This window comes from Dendrobates tinctorius, unplaced genomic scaffold (assembly GCF_039654945.1).
Source record: "Dendrobates tinctorius isolate UK_male_01 unplaced genomic scaffold, ASM3965494v1 ptg000254l, whole genome shotgun sequence".
Classification (NCBI taxonomy): domain Eukaryota; kingdom Metazoa; phylum Chordata; class Amphibia; order Anura; family Dendrobatidae; genus Dendrobates; species Dendrobates tinctorius.
Window position 1 is genome coordinate 1,610,304 of NW_027361921.1, and position 23,956 is coordinate 1,634,259.

At 35.0% G+C, this 23,956-nt stretch overlaps 8 non-coding genes across 8 annotated transcripts; all 8 read right to left on the bottom strand.

The window, feature by feature from the left end:
- Window positions 1-332: 332 nt before the first annotated feature.
- Window positions 333-406, bottom strand: TRNAT-UGU (transfer RNA threonine (anticodon UGU)). The gene has a single exon. It is a non-coding gene; the product is annotated as a tRNA-Thr (tRNA).
- A 1,279-nt stretch (window positions 407-1,685) lies between these two features.
- On the bottom strand, window positions 1,686-1,759 carry TRNAT-UGU (transfer RNA threonine (anticodon UGU)). The gene has a single exon. It is a non-coding gene; the product is annotated as a tRNA-Thr (tRNA).
- A 1,895-nt stretch (window positions 1,760-3,654) lies between these two features.
- On the bottom strand, window positions 3,655-3,728 carry TRNAT-UGU (transfer RNA threonine (anticodon UGU)). The gene has a single exon. It is a non-coding gene; the product is annotated as a tRNA-Thr (tRNA).
- An 8,234-nt stretch (window positions 3,729-11,962) lies between these two features.
- Window positions 11,963-12,036, bottom strand: TRNAT-UGU (transfer RNA threonine (anticodon UGU)). The gene has a single exon. It is a non-coding gene; the product is annotated as a tRNA-Thr (tRNA).
- Window positions 12,037-13,318: 1,282 nt separating this feature from the next.
- On the bottom strand, window positions 13,319-13,392 carry TRNAT-UGU (transfer RNA threonine (anticodon UGU)). The gene has a single exon. It is a non-coding gene; the product is annotated as a tRNA-Thr (tRNA).
- Window positions 13,393-15,473: 2,081 nt separating this feature from the next.
- Window positions 15,474-15,547, bottom strand: TRNAT-UGU (transfer RNA threonine (anticodon UGU)). The gene has a single exon. It is a non-coding gene; the product is annotated as a tRNA-Thr (tRNA).
- A 1,097-nt stretch (window positions 15,548-16,644) lies between these two features.
- TRNAT-UGU (transfer RNA threonine (anticodon UGU)) lies at window positions 16,645-16,718 on the bottom strand. Its single transcript has one exon. It is a non-coding gene; the product is annotated as a tRNA-Thr (tRNA).
- A 6,881-nt stretch (window positions 16,719-23,599) lies between these two features.
- Window positions 23,600-23,673, bottom strand: TRNAT-UGU (transfer RNA threonine (anticodon UGU)). Its single transcript has one exon. It is a non-coding gene; the product is annotated as a tRNA-Thr (tRNA).
- Between the last annotated feature and the right edge of the window lie 283 nt (window positions 23,674-23,956).

A 23,956-nucleotide genomic window follows, 5' to 3' on the forward strand; every position in this document is an offset into this window, starting at 1 on the left:
GAAGAAAGGAAAGCACTGCTGACATTCGAAATCAAGATTTTCTGTTTTCTAAACAGGCTCTTTGACCAACTTGTCTACATCACAAAAAGATGTGATATATTGGAAAGACTGCTTAGAGAGTCAGGTGCGGAAAGTGGAGGAATTTCAAAATAAAATCCATTGGTTAAGTTGTCAAGCTTGAAGCAATCTTACTTCCTTTTCAGCATTTAGATGAGATTCTTAATCTCACAATTGCACTATCAGTAGGGCTGGAACAATGGCAAATTTGAATTTGCACACAGGTAAAAGACCTGCTTTAAGATAGGAAGCTTATTCTTGAGAAGATGAAAACAAGGTACTGCTGAGAGTTGAACTCAGGATCTCCTGTTTACAAGACAGGCACTTTAACCAACTAAGCCACAGCACCCCAATTTTCATGTGTGAATATTTATTATTCTGCTTTTTCTGAAAACTGCTATGAAAATTTGTAGCATCTAATGTGTAATTCCACTGGTTTTAATTTGTAATGCTTGAGCCCATCCTATATTCTCTAAAGAAAGTTATTTCATCTGATTCCTTTTAGAGCATTTCAAAAGCAAAATTTTTTTTTTACTCAAATTCCACTGGTTTTAATTTGTAATGCTTGAAGCCATCCTATATTCTCTAAAGAAACTTATTTCATCTAATTCCTTTTAGAGCATTTCAAAAGCAGAAAGTTTTTTTTCTCTCAATTACACTTTATTAGTGCTTTGGGAAAGACATGTTTGATGTCAAACAAAAGTGAAAGTCCTCTTTTTCGGCTAACAGCCCCAAACTGACATGAAGAAAGGAAAGCACTGCTGACATTCGAAATCAAGATTTTCTGTTTACTAAACAGGCTCTTTGACCAACTTGTCTACATCACAAAAAGATGTGATATATTGGAAAGACTGCTTAGAGAGTCAGGTGCGGAAAGTGGAGGCATTTCAAAATAAAATCCATTGGTTAAGTTGTCAAGCTTGAAGCAATCTTACTTCCTTTTCAGCATTTAGATGAGATTCTTAATCTCACAATTGCACTATCAGTAGGGCTGGAACAATGGCAAATTTGAGTTTGCACACAGGTAAAACAACTGCTTTAAGATAGGAAGCTTATTCTTGAGAAGATGTAGCATCTTGGTTAAGTTGGTTAAGTTGTCAAGCTTGAAGCAATCTTACTTCCTTTTCAGCATTTAGATGAGATTCTTAATCTCACAATTGCACTATCAGTAGGGCTGGAACAATGACAAATTTGAGTTTGCACACAGGTAAAACACACCTGCTTTAAGATAGGAAGCTTATTCTTGAGAAGATGTAGCATCTTGGTTAAGTTGGTTAAGTTGTCAAGCTTAAAGCAATCTTACTTCCTTTTCAGCAATTAGATGAGATTCTTAATCTCACAATTGCACTATCAGTAGGGCTGGAACAATGGCAAATTTGAGTTTGCACACAGGTAAAACACACCTGCTTTAAGATAGGAAGCTTATTCTTGAGAAGATGTAGCATCTTGGTTAAGTTGGTTAAGTTGTCAAGCTTGAAGCAATCTTACTTCCTTTTCAGCATTTAGATGAGATTCTTAATCTCACAATTGCACTATCAGTAGGGCTGGAACAATGGCAAATTTGAATTTGCACACAGGTAAAAGACCTGCTTTAAGATAGGAAGCTTATTCTTGAGAAGATGAAAACAAGGTACTGCTGAGAGTTGAACTCAGGATCTCCTGTTTACAAGACAGGCACTTTAACCAACTAAGCCACAGCACCCCAATTTTCATGTGTGAATATTTATTATTCTGCTTTTTCTGAAAACTGCTATGAAAATTTGTAGCATCTAATGTGTAATTCCACTGGTTTTAATTTGTAATGCTTGAGCCCATCCTATATTCTCTAAAGAAAGTTATTTTATCTGATTCCTTTTAGAGCATTTCAAAAGCAAAATTTTTTTTTTTACTCAAATTCCACTGGTTTTAATTTGTAATGCTTGAAGCCATCCTATATTCTCTAAAGAAACTTATTTCATCTAATTCCTTTTAGAGCATTTCAAAAGCAGAAAGTTTTTTTTCTCTCAATTACACTTTATTAGTGCTTTGGGAAAGACATGTTTGATGTCAAACAAAAGTGAAAGTCCTCTTTTTCGGCTAACAGCCCCAAACTGACATGAAGAAAGGAAAGCACTGCTGACATTCGAAATCAAGATTTTCTGTTTACTAAACAGGCTCTTTGACCAACTTGTCTACATCACAAAAAGATGTGATATATTGGAAAGACTGCTTAGAGAGTCAGGTGCGGAAAGTGGAGGCATTTCAAAATAAAATCCATTGGTTAAGTTGTCAAGCTTGAAGCAATCTTACTTCCTTTTCAGCAATTAGATGAGATTCTTAATCTCACAATTGCACTATCAGTAGGGCTGGAACAATGGCAAATTTGAGTTTGCACACAGGTAAAACACACCTGCTTTAAGATAGGAAGCTTATTCTTGAGAAGACAAAAACAAGTTACTGCTGAGAGTTGAACTCAGGATCTCCTGTTTACAAGACAGGCGCTTTAACCAACTAAGCCACAGAACCACATGTTCTGTTGGTGAATATTTATTATTCTGCTTTTTCCGAAAACTGCTGTGAAAATTTGTACCATCTAATGTGTAATTCCACTGGTTTTAATTTGTAATGCTTGAGCCCATCCTATATTCTCTAAAGAAAGTTATTTCATCTGATTCCTTTTAGAGCATTTCAAAAGCAAAATTTTTTTTTTACTCAAATTCCACTGGTTTTAATTTGTAATGCTTGAAGCCATCCTATATTCTCTAAAGAAACTTATTTCATCTAATTCCTTTTAGAGCATTTCAAAAGCAGAAAGTTTTTTCTCTCAATTACACTTTATTAGTGCTTTGGGAAAGACATGTTTGATGTCAAACAGAAGTGAAAGTCTTCTTTTTCGGCTAACAGCCCCAAACTGACATGAAGAAAGGAAAGCACTGCTGACATTCGAAATCAAGATTTTCTGTTTACTAAACAGGCTCTTTGACCAACTTGTCTACATCACAAAAAGATGTGATATATTGGAAAGACTGCTTAGAGAGTCAGGTGCGGAAAGTGGAGGAATTTCAAAATAAAATCCATTGGTTAAGTTGTCAAGCTTGAAGCAATCTTACTTCCTTTTCAGCATTTAGATGAGATTCTTAATCTCACAATTGCACTATCAGTAGGGCTGGAACAATGGCAAATTTGAGTTTGCACACAGGTAAAACAACTGCTTTAAGATAGGAAGCTTATTCTTGAGAAGATGTAGCATCTTGGTTAAGTTGGTTAAGTTGTCAAGCTTGAAGCGATCTTACTTCCTTTTCAGCATTTAGATGAGATTCTTAATCTCACAATTGCACTATCAGTAGGGCTGGAACAATGACAAATTTGAGTTTGCACACAGGTAAAACACACCTGCTTTAAGATAGGAAGCTTATTCTTGAGAAGATGTAGCATCTTGGTTAAGTTGGTTAAGTTGTCAAGCTTGAAGCAATCTTACTTCCTTTTCAGCATTTAGATGAGATTCTTAATCTCACAATTGCACTATCAGTAGGGCTGGAACAATGGCAAATTTGAATTTGCACACAGGTAAAAGACCTGCTTTAAGATAGGAAGCTTATTCTTGAGAAGATGAAAACAAGGTACTGCTGAGAGTTGAACTCAGGATCTCCTGTTTACAAGACAGGCACTTTAACCAACTAAGCCACAGCACCCCAATTTTCATGTGTGAATATTTATTATTCTGCTTTTTCTGAAAACTGCTATGAAAATTTGTAGCATCTAATGTGTAATTCCACTGGTTTTAATTTGTAATGCTTGAGCCCATCCTATATTCTCTAAAGAAAGTTATTTTATCTGATTCCTTTTAGAGCATTTCAAAAGCAAAATTTTTTTTTTTACTCAAATTCCACTGGTTTTAATTTGTAATGCTTGAAGCCATCCTATATTCTCTAAAGAAACTTATTTCATCTAATTCCTTTTAGAGCATTTCAAAAGCAGAAAGTTTTTTTTCTCTCAATTACACTTTATTAGTGCTTTGGGAAAGACATGTTTGATGTCAAACAAAAGTGAAAGTCGTCTTTTTCGGCTAACAGCCCCAAACTGACATGAAGAAAGGAAAGCACTGCTGACATTCGAAATCAAGATTTTCTGTTTACTAAACAGGCTCTTTGACCAACTTGTCTACATCACAAAAAGATGTGATATATTGGAAAGACTGCTTAGAGAGTCAGGTGCGGAAAGTGGAGGCATTTCAAAATAAAATCCATTGGTTAAGTTGTCAAGCTTGAAGCAATCTTACTTCCTTTTCAGCATTTAGATGAGATTCTTAATCTCACAATTGCACTATCAGTAGGGCTGGAACAATGGCAAATTTGAGTTTGCACACAGGTAAAACAACTGCTTTAAGATAGGAAGCTTATTCTTGAGAAGACAAAAACAAGGTACTGCTGAGAGTTGAACTCAGGATCTCCTGTTTACAAGACAGGCGCTTTAACAAACTAAGCCACAGAACCACATGTTCTGTTGGTGAATATTTATTATTCTGCTTTTTCCGAAAACTGCTATGAAAATTTGTAGCATCTAATGTGTAATTCCACTGGTTTTAATTTGTAATGCTTGAGCCCATCCTATATTCTCTAAAGAAAGTTATTTCATCTGATTCCTTTTAGAGCATTTCAAAAGCAAAATTTTTTTTTACTCAAATTCCACTGGTTTTAATTTGTAATGCTTGAAGCCATCCTATATTCTCTAAAGAAACTTATTTCATCTAATTCCTTTTAGAGCATTTCAAAAGCAGAAAGTTTTTTTCTCTCAATTACACTTTATTAGTGCTTTGGGAAAGACATGTTTGATGTCAAACAGAAGTGAAAGTCTTCTTTTTCGGCTAACAGCCCCAAACTGACATGAAGAAAGGAAAGCACTGCTGACGTTCGAAATCAAGATTTTCTGTTTACTAAACAGGCTCTTTGACCAACTTGTCTATATCACAAAAAGATGTGATATATTGGAAAGACTGCTTAGAGAGTCAGGTGCGGAAAGTGGAGGAATTTCAAAATAAAATCCATTGGTTAAGTTGTCAAGCTTGAAGCAATCTTACTTCCTTTTCAGCATTTAGATGAGATTCTTAATCTCACAATTGCACTATCAGTAGGGCTGGAACAATGGCAAATTTGAGTTTGCACACAGGTAAAACACCTGCTTTAAGATAGGAAGCTTATTCTTGAGAAGACAAAAACAAGGTACTGCTGAGAGTTGAACTCAGGATCTCCAGTTTACAAGACAGGCGCTTTAACCAACTAAGCCACAGCACCACATGTTCCATAGGTGAATATTTATTATTCTGCTTTTTTCGAAAACTGCTATGAAAATTTGTAGCATCTAATGTGTAATTCCACTGGTTTTAATTTGTAATGCTTGAGCCCATCCTATATTCTCTAAAGAAAGTTATTTCATCTGATTCCTTTTAGAGCATTTCAAAAGCAAAATTTTTTTTTTTACTCAAATTCCACTGGTTTTAATTTGTAATGCTTGAAGCCATCCTATATTCTCTAAAGAAACTTATTTCATCTAATTCCTTTTAGAGCATTTCAAAAGCAGAAAGTTTTTTTCTCTCAATTACACTTTATTAGTGCTTTGGGAAAGACATGTTTGATGTCAAACAGAAGTGAAAGTCTTCTTTTTCGGCTAACAGCCCCAAACTGACATGAAGAAAGGAAAGCACTGCTGACATTCGAAATCAAGATTTTCTGTTTACTAAACAGGCTCTTTGACCAACTTGTCTACATCACAAAAAGATGTGATATATTGGAAAGACTGCTTAGAGAGTCAGGTGCGGAAAGTGGAGGAATTTCAAAATAAAATCCATTGGTTAAGTTGTCAAGCTTGAAGCAATCTTACTTCCTTTTCAGCATTTAGATGAGATTCTTAATCTCACAATTGCACTATCAGTAGGGCTGGAACAATGGCAAATTTGAGTTTGCACACAGGTAAAACACACCTGCTTTAAGATAGGAAGCTTATTCTTGAGAAGATGTAGCATCTTGGTTAAGTTGGTTAAGTTGTCAAGCTTGAAGCAATCTTACTTCCTTTTCAGCATTTAGATGAGATTCTTAATCTCACAATTGCACTATCAGTAGGGCTGGAACAATGGCAAATTTGAGTTTGCACACAGGTAAAACACACCTGCTTTAAGATAGGAAGCTTATTCTTGAGAAGATGTAGCATCTTGGTTAAGTTGGTTAAGTTGTCAAGCTTGAAGCAATCTTACTTCCTTTTCAGCATTTAGATGAGATTCTTAATCTCACAATTGCACTATCAGTAGGGCTGGAACAATGGCAAATTTGAATTTGCACACAGGTAAAAGACATGCTTTAAGATAGGAAGCTTATTCTTGAGAAGATGAAAACAAGGTACTGCTAAGACTTGAACTCATGATCTCCAGTTTACAAGACAGGCGCTTTAACCAACTAAGCCACAGCACCACATGTTCCATAGGTGAATATTTATTATTCTGCTTTTTCCGAAAACTGCTATGAAAATTTGTAGCATCTAATGTGTAATTCCACTGGTTTTAATTTGTAATGCTTGAGCCCATCCTATATTCTCTAAAGAAAGTTATTTCATCTGATTCCTTTTAGAGCATTTCAAAAGCAAAATTTTTTTTTTTACTCAAATTCCACTGGTTTTAATTTGTAATGCTTGAAGCCATCCTATATTCTCTAAAGAAACTTATTTCATCTAATTCCTTTTAGAGCATTTCAAAAGCAGAAAGTTTTTTTCTCTCAATTACACTTTATTAGTGCTTTGGGAAAGACATGTTTGATGTCAAACAGAAGTGAAAGTCTTCTTTTTCGGCTAACAGCCCCAAACTGACATGAAGAAAGGAAAGCACTGCTGACATTCGAAATCAAGATTTTCTGTTTACTAAACAGGCTCTTTGACCAACTTGTCTACATCACAAAAAGATGTGATATATTGGAAAGACTGCTTAGAGAGTCAGGTGCGGAAAGTGGAGGCATTTCAAAATAAAATCCATTGGTTAAGTTGTCAAGCTTGAAGCAATCTTACTTCCTTTTCAGCATTTAGATGAGATTCTTAATCTCACAATTGCACTATCAGTAGGGCTGGAACAATGGCAAATTTGAGTTTGCACACAGGTAAAACAACTGCTTTAAGATAGGAAGCTTATTCTTGAGAAGACAAAAACAAGGTACTGTTGAGAGTTGAACTCAGGATCTCCTGTTTACAAGACAGGCGCTTTAACAAACTAAGCCACAGAACCACATGTTCTGTTGGTGAATATTTATTATTCTGCTTTTTCCGAAAACTGCTATGAAAATTTGTAGCATCTAATGTGTAATTCCACTGGTTTTAATTTGTAATGCTTGAGCCCATCCTATATTCTCTAAAGAAAGTTATTTCATCTGATTCCTTTTAGAGCATTTCAAAAGCAAAATTTTTTTTTACTCAAATTCCACTGGTTTTAATTTGTAATGCTTGAAGCCATCCTATATTCTCTAAAGAAACTTATTTCATCTAATTCCTTTTAGAGCATTTCAAAAGCAGAAAGTTTTTTTCTCTCAATTACACTTTATTAGTGCTTTGGGAAAGACATGTTTGATGTCAAACAGAAGTGAAAGTCTTCTTTTTCGGCTAACAGCCCCAAACTGACATGAAGAAAGGAAAGCACTGCTGACGTTCGAAATCAAGATTTTCTGTTTACTAAACAGGCTCTTTGACCAACTTGTCTACATCACAAAAAGATGTGATATATTGGAAAGACTGCTTAGAGAGTCAGGTGCGGAAAGTGGAGGAATTTCAAAATAAAATCCATTGGTTAAGTTGTCAAGCTTGAAGCAATCTTACTTCCTTTTCAGCATTTAGATGAGATTCTTAATCTCACAATTGCACTATCAGTAGGGCTGGAACAATGGCAAATTTGAGTTTGCACACAGGTAAAACACCTGCTTTAAGATAGGAAGCTTATTCTTGAGAAGACAAAAACAAGGTACTGCTGAGAGTTGAACTCAGGATCTCCAGTTTACAAGACAGGCGCTTTAACCAACTAAGCCACAGCACCACATGTTCCATAGGTGAATATTTATTATTCTGCTTTTTTCGAAAACTGCTATGAAAATTTGTAGCATCTAATGTGTAATTCCACTGGTTTTAATTTGTAATGCTTGAGCCCATCCTATATTCTCTAAAGAAAGTTATTTCATCTGATTCCTTTTAGAGCATTTCAAAAGCAAAATTTTTTTTTTTACTCAAATTCCACTGGTTTTAATTTGTAATGCTTGAAGCCATCCTATATTCTCTAAAGAAACTTATTTCATCTAATTCCTTTTAGAGCATTTCAAAAGCAGAAAGTTTTTTTCTCTCAATTACACTTTATTAGTGCTTTGGGAAAGACATGTTTGATGTCAAACAGAAGTGAAAGTCTTCTTTTTCGGCTAACAGCCCCAAACTGACATGAAGAAAGGAAAGCACTGCTGACATTCGAAATCAAGATTTTCTGTTTACTAAACAGGCTCTTTGACCAACTTGTCTACATCACAAAAAGATGTGATATATTGGAAAGACTGCTTAGAGAGTCAGGTGCGGAAAGTGGAGGAATTTCAAAATAAAATCCATTGGTTAAGTTGTCAAGCTTGAAGCAATCTTACTTCCTTTTCAGCATTTAGATGAGATTCTTAATCTCACAATTGCACTATCAGTAGGGCTGGAACAATGGCAAATTTGAGTTTGCACACAGGTAAAACACACCTGCTTTAAGATAGGAAGCTTATTCTTGAGAAGATGTAGCATCTTGGTTAAGTTGGTTAAGTTGTCAAGCTTGAAGCAATCTTACTTCCTTTTCAGCATTTAGATGAGATTCTTAATCTCACAATTGCACTATCAGTAGGGCTGGAACAATGGCAAATTTGAGTTTGCACACAGGTAAAACACACCTGCTTTAAGATAGGAAGCTTATTCTTGAGAAGATGTAGCATCTTGGTTAAGTTGGTTAAGTTGTCAAGCTTGAAGCAATCTTACTTCCTTTTCAGCATTTAGATGAGATTCTTAATCTCACAATTGCACTATCAGTAGGGCTGGAACAATGGCAAATTTGAATTTGCACACAGGTAAAAGACATGCTTTAAGATAGGAAGCTTATTCTTGAGAAGATGAAAACAAGGTACTGCTAAGAGTTGAACTCATGATCTCCAGTTTACAAGACAGGCGCTTTAACCAACTAAGCCACAGCACCACATGTTCCATAGGTGAATATTTATTATTCTGCTTTTTCCGAAAACTGCTATGAAAATTTGTAGCATCTAATGTGTAATTCCACTGGTTTTAATTTGTAATGCTTGAGCCCATCCTATATTCTCTAAAGAAAGTTATTTCATCTGATTCCTTTTAGAGCATTTCAAAAGCAAAATTTTTTTTTTTACTCAAATTCCACTGGTTTTAATTTGTAATGCTTGAAGCCATCCTATATTCTCTAAAGAAACTTATTTCATCTAATTCCTTTTAGAGCATTTCAAAAGCAGAAAGTTTTTTTCTCTCAATTACACTTTATTAGTGCTTTGGGAAAGACATGTTTGATGTCAAACAGAAGTGAAAGTCTTCTTTTTCGGCTAACAGCCCCAAACTGACATGAAGAAAGGAAAGCACTGCTGACATTCGAAATCAAGATTTTCTGTTTACTAAACAGGCTCTTTGACCAACTTGTCTACATCACAAAAAGATGTGATATATTGGAAAGACTGCTTAGAGAGTCAGGTGCGGAAAGTGGAGGAATTTCAAAATAAAATCCATTGGTTAAGTTGTCAAGCTTGAAGCAATCTTACTTCCTTTTCAGCATTTAGATGAGATTCTTAATCTCACAATTGCACTATCAGTAGGGCTGGAACAATGGCAAATTTGAATTTGCACACAGGTAAAAGACCTGCTTTAAGATAGTAAGCTTATTCTTGAGAAGATGAAAAAAAGGTACTGCTGAGAGTTGAACTCAGGATCTCCTGTTTACAAGACAGGCACTTTAACCAACTAAGCCACAGAACCACATGTTCTGTTGGTGAATATTTATTATTCTGCTTTTTCCGAAAACTGCTATGAAAATTTGTAGCATCTAATGTGTAATTCCACTGGTTTTAATTTGTAATGCTTGAGCCCATCCTATATTCTCTAAAGAAAGTTATTTCATCTGATTCCTTTTAGAGCATTTCAAAAGCAAAATTTTTTTTTTTACTCAAATTCCACTGGTTTTAATTTGTAATGCTTGAAGCCATCCTATATTCTCTAAAGAAACTTATTTCATCTAATTCCTTTTAGAGCATTTCAAAAGCAGAAAGTTTTTTTCTCTCAATTACACTTTATTAGTGCTTTGGGAAAGACATGTTTGATGTCAAACAGAAGTGAAAGTCTTCTTTTTCGGCTAACAGCCCCAAACTGACATGAAGAAAGGAAAGCACTGCTGACATTCGAAATCAAGATTTTCTGTTTACTAAACAGGCTCTTTGACCAACTTGTCTACATCACAAAAAGATGTGATATATTGGAAAGACTGCTTAGAGAGTCAGGTGCGGAAAGTGGAGGAATTTCAAAATAAAATCCATTGGTTAAGTTGTCAAGCTTGAAGCAATGTTACTTCCTTTTCAGCATTTAGATGAGATTCTTAATCTCACAATTGCACTATCAGTAGGGCTGGAACAATGGCAAATTTGAATTTGCACACAGGTAAAAGACATGCTTTAAGATAGGAAGCTTATTCTTGAGAAGATGAAAACAAGGTACTGCTGAGAGTTGAACTCAGGATCTCCTGTTTACAAGACAGGCACTTTAACCAACTAAGCCACAGCATCCCAATTTTCATGTGTGAATATTTATTATTCTGCTTTTTCTGAAAACTGCTATGAAAATTTGTATCATCTAATGTGTAATTCCACTGGTTTTAATTTGTAATGCTTGAGCCCATCCTATATTCTCTAAAGAAAGTTATTTCATCTGATTCCTTTTAGAGCATTTCAAAAGCAAAATTTTTTTTTTTACTCAAATTCCACTGGTTTTAATTTGTAATGCTTGAAGCCATCCTATATTCTCTAAAGAAACTTATTTCATCTAATTCCTTTTAGAGCATTTCAAAAGCAGAAAGTTTTTTTTCTCTCAATTACACTTTATTAGTGCTTTGGGAAAGACATGTTTGATGTCAAACAAAAGTGAAAGTCCTCTTTTTCGGCTAACAGCCCCAAACTGACATGAAGAAAGGAAAGCACTGCTGACATTCGAAATCAAGATTTTCTGTTTACTAAACAGGCTCTTTGACCAACTTGTCTACATCACAAAAAGATGTGATATATTGGAAAGACTGCTTAGAGAGTCAGGTGCGGAAAGTGGAGGCATTTCAAAATAAAATCCATTGGTTAAGTTGTCAAGCTTGAAGCAATCTTACTTCCTTTTCAGCATTTAGATGAGATTCTTAATCTCACAATTGCACTATCAGTAGGGCTGGAACAATGGCAAATTTGAGTTTGCACACAGGTAAAACACACCTGCTTTAAGATAGGAAGCTTATTCTTGAGAAGATGTAGCATCTTGGTTAAGTTGGTTAAGTTGTCAAGCTTGAAGCAATCTTACTTCCTTTTCAGCATTTAGATGAGATTCTTAATCTCACAATTGCACTATCAGTAGGGCTGGAACAATGGCAAATTTGAGTTTGCACACAGGTAAAACACACCTGCTTTAAGATAGGAAGCTTATTCTTGAGAAGATGTAGCATCTTGGTTAAGTTGGTTAAGTTGTCAAGCTTGAAGCAATCTTACTTCCTTTTCAGCATTTAGATGAGATTCTTAATCTCACAATTGCACTATCAGTAGGGCTGGAACAATGGCAAATTTGAATTTGCACACAGGTAAAAGACCTGCTTTAAGATTGGAAGCTTATTCTTGAGAAGATGAAAACAAGGTACTGCTGAGAGTTGAACTCAGGATCTCCTGTTTACAAGACAGGCACTTTAACCAACTAAGCCACAGCACCCCAATTTTCATGTGTGAATATTTATTATTCTGCTTTTTCTGAAAACTGCTATGAAAATTTGTAGCATCTAATGTGTAATTCCACTGGTTTTAATTTGTAATGCTTGAGCCCATCCTATATTCTCTAAAGAAAGTTATTTCATCTGATTCCTTTTAGAGCATTTCAAAAGCAAAATTTTTTTTTTTACTCAAATTCCACTGGTTTTAATTTGTAATGCTTGAAGCCATCCTATATTCTCTAAAGAAACTTATTTCATCTAATTCCTTTTAGAGCATTTCAAAAGCAGAAAGTTTTTTTTCTCTCAATTACACTTTATTAGTGCTTTGGGAAAGACATGTTTGATGTCAAACAAAAGTGAAAGTCCTCTTTTTCGGCTAACAGCCCCAAACTGACATGAAGAAAGGAAAGCACTGCTGACATTCGAAATCAAGATTTTCTGTTTACTAAACAGGCTCTTTGACCAACTTGTCTACATCACAAAAAGATGTGATATATTGGAAAGACTGCTTAGAGAGTCAGGTGCGGAAAGTGGAGGCATTTCAAAATAAAATCCATTGGTTAAGTTGTCAAGCTTGAAGCAATCTTACTTCCTTTTCAGCATTTAGATGAGATTCTTAATCTCACAATTGCACTATCAGTAGGGCTGGAACAATGGCAAATTTGAGTTTGCACACAGGTAAAACACACCTGCTTTAAGATAGGAAGCTTATTCTTGAGAAGATGTAGCGTCTTGGTTAAGTTGGTTAAGTTGTCAAGCTTGAAGCAATCTTACTTCCTTTTCAGCATTTAGATGAGATTCTTAATCTCACAATTGCACTATCAGTAGGGCTGGAACAATGGCAAATTTGAGTTTGCACACAGGTAAAACACACCTGCTTTAAGATAGGAAGCTTATTCTTGAGAAGATGTAGCATCTTGGTTAAGTTGGTTAAGTTGTCAAGCTTGAAGCAATCTTACTTCCTTTTCAGCATTTAGATGAGATTCTTAATCTCACAATTGCACTATCAGTAGGGCTGGAACAATGGCAAATTTGAGTTTGCACACAGGTAAAACACACCTGCTTTAAGATAGGAAGCTTATTCTTGAGAAGATGTAGCATCTTGGTTAAGTTGGTTAAGTTGTCAAGCTTGAAGCAATCTTACTTCCTTTTCAGCATTTAGATGAGATTCTTAATCTCACAATTGCACTATCAGTAGGGCTGGAACAATGGCAAATTTGAATTTGCACACAGGTAAAAGACCTGCTTTAAGATAGGAAGCTTATTCTTGAGAAGATGAAAACAAGGTACTGCTGAGAGTTGAACTCAGGATCTCCTGTTTACAAGACAGGCACTTTAACCAACTAAGCCACAGCACCCCAATTTTCATGTGTGAATATTTATTATTCTGCTTTTTCTGAAAACTGCTATGAAAATTTGTAGCATCTAATGTGTAATTCCACTGGTTTTAATTTGTAATGCTTGAGCCCATCCTATATTCTCTAAAGAAAGTTATTTTATCTGATTCCTTTTAGAGCATTTCAAAAGCAAAATTTTTTTTTTCACTCAAATTCCACTGGTTTTAATTTGTAATGCTTGAAGCCATCCTATATTCTCTAAAGAAACTTATTTCATCTAATTCCTTTTAGAGCATTTCAAAAGCAGAAAGTTTTTTTTCTCTCAATTACACTTTATTAGTGCTTTGGGAAAGACATGTTTGATGTCAAACAAAAGTGAAAGTCCTCTTTTTCGGCTAACAGCCCCAAACTGACATGAAGAAAGGAAAGCACTGCTGACATTCGAAATCAAGATTTTCTGTTTACTAAACAGGCTCTTTGACCAACTTGTCTACATCACAAAAAGATGTGATATATTGGAAAGACTGCTTAGAGAGTCAGGTGCGGAAAGTGGAGGCATTTCAAAATAAAATCCATTGGTTAAGTTGTCAAGCTTGAAGCAATCTTACTTCCTTTTCAGCATTTAGATGAGATTCTTAATCTCACAATTGCACTATCAGTAGGGCTGGAACAATAGCAAATTTGAGTTTGCACACAGGTAAAACACACCTGCTTTAAGATAGGAAGCTTATTCTTGAGAAGATGTAGCATCTTGGTTAAGTTGGTTAAGTTGTCAAGCTTGAAGCAATCTTACTTCCTTTTCAGCATTTAGATGAGATTCTTAATCTCACAATTGCACTATCAGTAGGGCTGGAACAATGGCAAATTTGAGTTTGCACACAGGTAAAACACACCTGCTTTAAGATAGGAAGCTTATTCTTGAGAAGATGTAGCATCTTGGTTAAGTTGGTTAAGTTGTCAAGCTTGAAGCAATCTTACTTCCTTTTCAGCATTTAGATGAGATTCTTAATCTCACAATTGCACTATCAGTAGGGCTGGAACAATGGCAAATTTGAATTTGCACACAGGTAAAAGACCTGCTTTAAGATAGGAAGCTTATTCTTGAGAAGATGAAAACAAGGTACTGCTGAGAGTTGAACTCAGGATCTCCAGTTTACAAGACAGGCGCTTTAACCAACTAAGCCACAGCACCACATGTTCCATAGGTGAATATTTATTATTCTGCTTTTTCCGAAAACTGCTATGAAAATTTGTAGCATCTAATGTGTAATTCCACTGGTTTTAATTTGTAATGCTTGAGCCCATCCTATATTCTCTAAAGAAAGTTATTTCATCTGATTCCTTTTAGAGCATTTCAAAAGCAAAATTTTTTTTTTACTCAAATTCCACTGGTTTTAATTTGTAATGCTTGAAGCCATCCTATATTCTCTAAAGAAACTTATTTCATCTAATTCCTTTTAGAGCATTTCAAAAGCAGAAAGTTTTTTTCTCTCAAATACACTTTATTAGTGCTTTGGGAAAGACATGTTTGATGTCAAACAGAAGTGAAAGTCTTCTTTTTCGGCTAACAGCCCCAAACTGACATGAAGAAAGGAAAGCACTGCTGACATTCGAAATCAAGATTTTCTGTTTACTAAACAGGCTCTTTGACCAACTTGTCTACATCACAAAAAGATGTGATATATTGGAAAGACTGCTTAGAGAGTCAGGTGCGGAAAGTGGAGGCATTTCAAAATAAAATCCATTGGTTAAGTTGTCAAGCTTGAAGCAATCTTACTTCCTTTTCAGCATTTAGATGAGATTCTTAATCTCACAATTGCACTATCAGTAGGGCTGGAACAATGGCAAATTTGAGTTTGCACACAGGTAAAACACACCTGCTTTAAGATAGGAAGCTTATTCTTGAGAAGATGTAGCATCTTGGTTAAGTTGGTTAAGTTGTCAAGCTTGAAGCAATCTTACTTCCTTTTCAGCATTTAGATGAGATTCTTAATCTCACAATTGCACTATCAGTAGGGCTGGAACAATGGCAAATTTGAATTTGCACACAGGTAAAAGACCTGCTTTAAGATAGGAAGCTTATTCTTGAGAAGATGAAAACAAGGTACTGCTGAGAGTTGAACTCAGGATCTCCTGTTTACAAGACAGGCACTTTAACCAACTAAGCCACAGCACCCCAATTTTCATGTGTGAATATTTATTATTCTGCTTTTTCTGAAAACTGCTATGAAAATTTGTAGCATCTAATGTGTAATTCCACTGGTTTTAATTTGTAATGCTTGAGCCCATCCTATATTCTCTAAAGAAAGTTATTTTATCTGATTCCTTTTAGAGCATTTCAAAAGCAAAATTTTTTTTTTTACTCAAATTCCACTGGTTTTAATTTGTAATGCTTGAAGCCATCCTATATTCTCTAAAGAAACTTATTTCATCTAATTCCTTTTAGAGCATTTCAAAAGCAGAAAGTTTTTTTTCTCTCAATTACACTTTATTAGTGCTTTGGGAAAGACATGTTTGATGTCAAACAAAAGTGAAAGTCCTCTTTTTCGGCTAACAGCCCCAAACTGACATGAAGAAAGGAAAGCACTGCTGACATTCGAAATCAAGATTTTCTGTTTACTAAACAGGCTCTTTGACCAACTTGTCTACATCACAAAAAGATGTGATATATTGGAAAGACTGCTTAGAGAGTCAGGTGCGGAAAGTGGAGGCATTTCAAAATAAAATCCATTGGTTAAGTTGTCAAGCTTGAAGCAATCTTACTTCCTTTTCAGCATTTAGATGAGATTCTTAATCTCACAATTGCACTATCAGTAGGGCTGGAACAATAGCAAATTTGAGTTTGCACACAGGTAAAACACACCTGCTTTAAGATAGGAAGCTTATTCTTGAGAAGATGTAGCATCTTGGTTAAGTTGGTTAAGTTGTCAAGCTTGAAGCAATCTTACTTCCTTTTCAGCATTTAGATGAGATTCTTAATCTCACAATTGCACTATCAGTAGGGCTGGAACAATGGCAAATTTGAGTTTGCACACAGGTAAAACACACCTGCTTTAAGATAGGAAGCTTATTCTTGAAAAGATGTAGCATCTTGGTTAAGTTGGTTAAGTTGTCAAGCTTGAAGCAATCTTACATCCTTTTCAGCATTTAGATGAGATTCTTAATCTCACAATTGCACTATCAGTAGGGCTGGAACAATGGCAAATTTGAATTTGCACACAGGTAAAAGACCTGCTTTAAGATAGGAAGCTTATTCTTGAGAAGATGAAAACAAGGTACTGCTGAGAGTTGAACTCAGGATCTCCTGTTTACAAGACAGGCACTTTAACCAACTAAGCCACAGCACCCCAATTTTCATGTGTGAATATTTATTATTCTGCTTTTTCTGAAAACTGCTATGAAAATTTGTAGCATCTAATGTGTAATTCCACTGGTTTTAATTTGTAATGCTTGAGCCCATCCTATATTCTCTAAAGAAAGTTATTTTATCTGATTCCTTTTAGAGCATTTCAAAAGCAAAATTTTTTTTTTTACTCAAATTCCACTGGTTTTAATTTGTAATGCTTGAAGCCATCCTATATTCTCTAAAGAAACTTATTTCATCTAATTCCTTTTAGAGCATTTCAAAAGCAGAAAGTTTTTTTTCTCTCAATTACACTTTATTAGTGCTTTGGGAAAGACATGTTTGATGTCAAACAAAAGTGAAAGTCCTCTTTTTCGGCTAACAGCCCCAAACTGACATGAAGAAAGGAAAGCACTGCTGACATTCGAAATCAAGATTTTCTGTTTACTAAACAGGCTCTTTGACCAACTTGTCTACATCACAAAAAGATGTGATATATTGGAAAGACTGCTTAGAGAGTCAGGTGCGGAAAGTGGAGGCATTTCAAAATAAAATCCATTGGTTAAGTTGTCAAGCTTGAAGCAATCTTACTTCCTTTTCAGCATTTAGATGAGATTCTTAATCTCACAATTGCACTATCAGTAGGGCTGGAACAATGGCAAATTTGAGTTTGCACACAGGTAAAACACACCTGCTTTAAGATAGGAAGCTTATTCTTGAAAAGATGTAGCATCTTGGTTAAGTTGGTTAAGTTGTCAAGCTTGAAGCAATCTTACTTCCTTTTCAGCATTTAGATGAGATTCTTAATCTCACAATTGCACTATCAGTAGGGCTGGAACAATGGCAAATTTGAATTTGCACACAGGTAAAAGACCTGCTTTAAGATAGTAAGCTTATTCTTGAGAAGATGAAAAAAAGGTACTGCTGAGAGTTGAACTCAGGATCTCCTGTTTACAAGACAGGCACTTTAACCAACTAAGCCACAGAACCACATGTTCTGTTGGTGAATATTTATTATTCTGCTTTTTCTGAAAACTGCTATGAAAATTTGTAGCATCTAATGTGTAATTCCACTGGTTTTAATTTGTAATGCTTGAGCCCATCCTATATTCTCTAAAGAAAGTTATTTCATCTGATTCCTTTTAGAGCATTTCAAAAGCAAAATTTTTTTTTTTTACTCAAATTCCACTGGTTTTAATTTGTAATGCTTGAAGCCATCCTATATTCTCTAAAGAAACTTATTTCATCTAATTCCTTTTAGAGCATTTCAAAAGCAGAAAGTTTTTTTCTCTCAATTACACTTTATTAGTGCTTTGGGAAAGACATGTTTGATGTCAAACAGAAGTGAAAGTCTTCTTTTTCGGCTAACAGCCCCAAACTGACATGAAGAAAGGAAAGCACTGCTGACATTCGAAATCAAGATTTTCTGTTTACTAAACAGGCTCTTTGACCAACTTGTCTACATCACAAAAAGATGTGATATATTGGAAAGACTGCTTAGAGAGTCAGGTGCGGAAAGTGGAGGAATTTCAAAATAAAATCCATTGGTTAAGTTGTCAAGCTTGAAGCAATCTTACTTCCTTTTCAGCATTTAGATGAGATTCTTAATCTCACAATTGCACTATCAGTAGGGCTGGAACAATGGCAAATTTGAATTTGCACACAGGTAAAAGACATGCTTTAAGATAGGAAGCTTATTCTTGAGAAGATGAAAACAAGGTACTGCTGAGAGTTGAACTCAGGATCTCCAGTTTACAAGACAGGCGCTTTAACCAACTAAGCCACAGCACCACATGTTCCATAGGTGAATATTTATTATTCTGCTTTTTCCGAAAACTGCTATGAAAATTTGTAGCATCTAATGTGTAATTCCACTGGTTTTAATTTGTAATGCTTGAGCCCATCCTATATTCTCTAAAGAAAGTTATTTCATCTGATTCCTTTTAGAGCATTTCAAAAGCAAAATTTTTTTTTTACTCAAATTCCACTGGTTTTAATTTGTAATGCTTGAAGCCATCCTATATTCTCTAAAGAAACTTATTTCATCTAATTCCTTTTAGAGCATTTCAAAAGCAGAAAGTTTTTTTCTCTCAAATACACTTTATTAGTGCTTTGGGAAAGACATGTTTGATGTCAAACAGAAGTGAAAGTCTTCTTTTTCGGCTAACAGCCCCAAACTGACATGAAGAAAGGAAAGCACTGCTGACATTCGAAATCAAGATTTTCTGTTTACTAAACAGGCTCTTTGACCAACTTGTCTACATCACAAAAAGATGTGATATATTGGAAAGACTGCTTAGAGAGTCAGGTGCGGAAAGTGGAGGAATTTCAAAATAAAATCCATTGGTTAAGTTGTCAAGCTTGAAGCAATCTTACTTCCTTTTCAGCATTTAGATGAGATTCTTAATCTCACAATTGCACTATCAGTAGGGCTGGAACAATGGCAAATTTGAATTTGCACACAGGTAAAAGACCTGCTTTAAGATAGTAAGCTTATTCTTGAGAAGATGAAAAAAAGGTACTGCTGAGAGTTGAACTCAGGATCTCCTGTTTACAAGACAGGCACTTTAACCAACTAAGCCACAGAACCACATGTTCTGTTGGTGAATATTTATTATTCTGCTTTTTCCGAAAACTGCTATGAAAATTTGTAGCATCTAATGTGTAATTCCACTGGTTTTAATTTGTAATGCTTGAGCCCATCCTATATTCTCTAAAGAAAGTTATTTCATCTGATTCCTTTTAGAGCATTTCAAAAGCAAAATTTTTTTTTTACTCAAATTCCACTGGTTTTAATTTGTAATGCTTGAAGCCATCCTATATTCTCTAAAGAAACTTATTTCATCTAATTCCTTTTAGAGCATTTCAAAAGCAGAAAGTTTTTTTCTCTCAATTACACTTTATTAGTGCTTTGGGAAAGACATGTTTGATGTCAAACAGAAGTGAAAGTCTTCTTTATCGGCTAACAGCCCCAAACTGACATGAAGAAAGGAAAGCACTGCTGACATTCGAAATCAAGATTTTCTGTTTACTAAACAGGCTCTTTGACCAACTTGTCTACATCACAAAAAGATGTGATATATTGGAAAGACTGCTTAGAGAGTCAGGTGCGGAAAGTGGAGGAATTTCAAAATAAAATCCATTGGTTAAGTTGTCAAGCTTGAAGCAATCTTACTTCCTTTTCAGCATTTAGATGAGATTCTTAATCTCACAATTGCACTATCAGTAGGGCTGGAACAATGGCAAATTTGAATTTGCACACAGGTAAAAGACCTGCTTTAAGATAGTAAGCTTATTCTTGAGAAGATGAAAAAAAGGTACTGCTGAGAGTTGAACTCAGGATCTCCTGTTTACAAGACAGGCACTTTAACCAACTAAGCCACAGAACCACATGTTCTGTTGGTGAATATTTATTATTCTGCTTTTTCCGAAAACTGCTATGAAAATTTGTAGCATCTAATGTGTAATTCCACTGGTTTTAATTTGTAATGCTTGAGCCCATCCTATATTCTCTAAAGAAAGTTATTTCATCTGATTCCTTTTAGAGCATTTCAAAAGCAAAATTTTTTTTTTACTCAAATTCCACTGGTTTTAATTTGTAATGCTTGAAGCCATCCTATATTCTCTAAAGAAACTTATTTCATCTAATTCCTTTTAGAGCATTTCAAAAGCAGAAAGTTTTTTTCTCTCAATTACACTTTATTAGTGCTTTGGGAAAGACATGTTTGATGTCAAACAGAAGTGAAAGTCTTCTTTATCGGCTAACAGCCCCAAACTGACATGAAGAAAGGAAAGCACTGCTGACATTCGAAATCAAGATTTTCTGTTTACTAAACAGGCTCTTTGACCAACTTGTCTACATCACAAAAAGATGTGATATATTGGAAAGACTGCTTAGAGAGTCAGGTGCGGAAAGTGGAGGAATTTCAAAATAAAATCCATTGGTTAAGTTGTCAAGCTTGAAGCAATCTTACTTCCTTTTCAGCATTTAGATGAGATTCTTAATCTCACAATTGCACTATCAGTAGGGCTGGAACAATGGCAAATTTGAATTTGCACACAGGTAAAAGACATGCTTTAAGATAGGAAGCTTATTCTTGAGAAGATGAAAACAAGGTACTGCTGAGAGTTGAACTCAGGATCTCCAGTTTACAAGACAGGCGCTTTAACCAACTAAGCCACAGCACCACATGTTCCATAGGTGAATATTTATTATTCTGCTTTTTCCGAAAACTGCTATGAAAATTTGTAGCATCTAATGTGTAATTCCACTGGTTTTAATTTGTAATGCTTGAGCCCATCCTATATTCTCTAAAGAAAGTTATTTCATCTGATTCCTTTTAGAGCATTTCAAAAGCAAAATTTTTTTTTTACTCAAATTCCACTGGTTTTAATTTGTAATGCTTGAAGCCATCCTATATTCTCTAAAGAAACTTATTTCATCTAATTCCTTTTAGAGCATTTCAAAAGCAGAAAGTTTTTTTCTCTCAAATACACTTTATTAGTGCTTTGGGAAAGACATGTTTGATGTCAAACAGAAGTGAAAGTCTTCTTTTTCGGCTAACAGCCCCAAACTGACATGAAGAAAGGAAAGCACTGCTGACATTCGAAATCAAGATTTTCTGTTTACTAAACAGGCTCTTTGACCAACTTGTCTACATCACAAAAAGATGTGATATATTGGAAAGACTGCTTAGAGAGTCAGGTGCGGAAAGTGGAGGAATTTCAAAATAAAATCCATTGGTTAAGTTGTCAAGCTTGAAGCAATCTTACTTCCTTTTCAGCATTTAGATGAGATTCTTAATCTCACAATTGCACTATCAGTAGGGCTGGAACAATGGCAAATTTGAATTTGCACACAGGTAAAAGACCTGCTTTAAGATAGTAAGCTTATTCTTGAGAAGATGAAAAAAAAGGTACTGCTGAGAGTTGAACTCAGGATCTCCTGTTTACAAGACAGGAACTTTAACCAACTAAGCCACAGAACCACATGTTCTGTTGGTGAATATTTATTATTCTGCTTTTTCCGAAAACTGCTATGAAAATTTGTAGCATCTAATGTGTAATTCCACTGGTTTTAATTTGTAATGCTTGAGCCCATCCTATATTCTCTAAAGAAAGTTATTTCATCTGATTCCTTTTAGAGCATTTCAAAAGCAAAATTTTTTTTTTTACTCAAATTCCACTGGTTTTAATTTGTAATGCTTGAAGCCATCCTATATTCTCTAAAGAAACTTATTTCATCTAATTCCTTTTAGAGCATTTCAAAAGCAGAAAGTTTTTTTCTCTCAATTACACTTTATTAGTGCTTTGGGAAAGACATGTTTGATGTCAAACAGAAGTGAAAGTCTTCTTTTTCGGCTAACAGCCCCAAACTGACATGAAGAAAGGAAAGCACTGCTGACATTCAAAATCAAGATTTTCTGTTTACTAAACAGGCTCTTTGACCAACTTGTCTACATCACAAAAAGATGTGATATATTGGAAAGACTGCTTAGAGAGTCAGGTGCGGAAAGTGGAGGAATTTCAAAATAAAATACATTGGTTAAGTTGTCAAGCTTGAAGCAATCTTACTTCCTTTTCAGCATTTAGATGAGATTCTTAATCTCACAATTGCACTATCAGTAGGGCTGGAACAATGGCAAATTTGAATTTGCACACAGGTAAAAGACATGCTTTAAGATAGGAAGCTTATTCTTGAGAAGATGAAAACAAGGTACTGCTGAGAGTTGAACTCAGGATCTCCTGTTTACAAGACAGGCACTTTAACCAACTAAGCCACAGCATCCCAATTTTCAAGTGTGAATATTTATTATTCTGCTTTTTCTGAAAACTGCTATGAAAATTTGTAGCATCTAATGTGTAATTCCACTGGTTTTAATTTGTAATGCTTGAGCCCATCCTATATTCTCTAAAGAAAGTTATTTCATCTGATTCCTTTTAGAGCATTTCAAAAGCAAAATTTTTTTTTTTACTCAAATTCCACTGGTTTTAATTTGTAATGCTTGAAGCCATCCTATATTCTCTAAAGAAACTTATTTCATCTAATTCCTTTTAGAGCATTTCAAAAGCAGAAAGTTTTTTTTCTCTCAATTACACTTTATTAGTGCTTTGGGAAAGACATGTTTGATGTCAAACAAAAGTGAAAGTCCTCTTTTTCGGCTAACAGCCCCAAACTGACATGAAGAAAGGAAAGCACTGCTGACATTCGAAATCAAGATTTTCTGTTTACTAAACAGGCTCTTTGACCAACTTGTCTACATCACAAAAAGATGTGATATATTGGAAAGACTGCTTAGAGAGTCAGGTGCGGAAAGTGGAGGCATTTCAAAATAAAATCCATTGGTTAAGCTGTCAAGCTTGAAGCAATCTTACTTCCTTTTCAGCATTTAGATGAGATTCTTAATCTCACAATTGCACTATCAGTAGGGCTGGAACAATGGCAAATTTGAGTTTGCACACAGGTAAAACACACCTGCTTTAAGATAGGAAGCTTATTCTTGAGAAGATGTAGCATCTTGGTTAAATTGGTTAAGTTGTCAAGCTTGAAGCAATCTTACTTCCTTTTCAGCATTTAGATGAGATTTTTAATCTCACAATTGCACTATCAGTAGGGCTGGAACAATGGCAAATTTGAGTTTGCACACAGGTAAAACACACCTGCTTTAAGATAGGAAGCTTATTCTTGAGAAGATGTAGCATCTTGGTTAAGTTGGTTAAGTTGTCAAGCTTGAAGCAATCTTACTTCCTTTTCAGCATTTAGATGAGATTCTTAATCTCACAATTGCACTATCAGTAGGGCTGGAACAATGGCAAATTTGAATTTGCACACAGGTAAAAGACCTGCTTTAAGATAGGAAGCTTATTCTTGAGAAGATGAAAACAAGGTACTGCTGAGAGTTGAACTCAGGATCTCCTGTTTACAAGACAGGCACTTTAACCAACTAAGCCACAGCACCCCAATTTTCATGTGTGAATATTTATTATTCTGCTTTTTCTGAAAACTGCTATGAAAATTTGTAGCATCTAATGTGTAATTCCACTGGTTTTAATTTGTAATGCTTGAGCCCATCCTATATTCTCTAAAGAAAGTTATTTTATCTGATTCCTTTTAGAGCATTTCAAAAGCAAAATTTTTTTTTTTACTCAAATTCCACTGGTTTTAATTTGTAATGCTTGAAGCCATCCTATATTCTCTAAAGAAACTTATTTCATCTAATTCCTTTTAGAGCATTTCAAAAG